Below are 1447 nucleotides of genomic sequence, written 5' to 3' on the forward strand. Positions count from 1 at the left end.
AAAGATATCATCAGTCAGCAATCACGTCAGACGGTTACATTAAATAAATCGGGAAGATTCAAAGTTCACCTACTAGTGTTTTGAAAAAATAAAATAACAGGCCTTTTCTTTCAATCTGAAAAAAAAGACAGTACAAAGAATCAGTTGTTTTACAATTATATTAGGTGTAGTAAAAATAAAAATCCATTATGTATGCCTTCAATTTCATGCAAAAATAATAGATTTCTTTTTACTACATCTAATATAAAGAATAATAAAGGAAACAAATTAATAGAAATTCTAATCGTATCTGAAATGATTGGAATCAATATTATATCAAATAATTTTAGAATCTCTGTTAATTTCTTCTCTCTATTTTTTACATAATTATATTTGAACTGATTCTTTGTACTGAATTATATAATTTCAGATTTATTGAAAGGAAAAGTCTGAACCAATCTGTCAGTATATATCATTTACTAACATCCTTAAGAGGCAATACTAAAACCAAATTATTGTATATTTGGCGTAATCTTGATTTTCTCATCACTGTGTTTAGTTTGTGAGTTGCCTTTTACTTTAATATTATTTATTTGTCTGGTAGTCATCTCAAAATTATTCTATGAAATAATGTATTATTGATCAGGATATACTTGTAAAGATATTGTAAAAAATGGAACAAATGTAATAGAGACCTGATAAATAATATAAATTATTTCATAGGATAATACTGAGTTGTAACAAAGACTTGATAAATAATTACAATAAATCTGAAAATAAAATACAGTATACAGTACATAGAACTTTTATAATTATATAAGGAATAAAGAATACAAACTAAGATATCTACCAAATAAATAAATAACAGATCTGGAGACACAGTAGTGTCTCGATAAATAAATAATCTAACCAAATGCTATAAAAAGAAAATAATTATATAGAAAATAATTTGTAGATATTCTTACAGCGGAATTACAGCAGAGAATTTGTGTAATAAAGCAGAAAATAAACCATCGATGTAACAGATTTCCTAACCTCAATCCTTTGTTATTGCCGAGATTCTTTATCCGACTTTAACGATCGCACAGATTGCAGAGATCATCTGGAGAAACGGTAGTGTCTCGGCGCTTTAATCTAACCTTACTTCCGTATTCGTCTATGCCTCTATGCCATCGATGTGACAGATGTCTTAACCTCAATCCTTTGTTATTGCCGAGACTCATAATCCGACTTTATCGATCTTACAGATCGCAGCGATCGATATTATAGATACACATTTATATCTCTTGCGCCAAAAATTCCAGAATGCATTTCTTCGCTCCGTAGCTGGCAACAATGATGACGACGACGACATCGACGTTTCTTACAATCTAGACACCCATTTTCTCGACGGCGAACACGTAAACACCCACTTCCTCGAAGGCGAACACGTAGACACCTACTTCCTCGACGGCGAACACCTAGACAC

Source organism: Cyphomyrmex costatus, unplaced genomic scaffold (genome assembly GCF_001594065.2).
Source record: "Cyphomyrmex costatus isolate MS0001 unplaced genomic scaffold, Ccosl1.0 scaffold161, whole genome shotgun sequence".
In the NCBI taxonomy this organism is placed as follows: domain Eukaryota; kingdom Metazoa; phylum Arthropoda; class Insecta; order Hymenoptera; family Formicidae; genus Cyphomyrmex; species Cyphomyrmex costatus.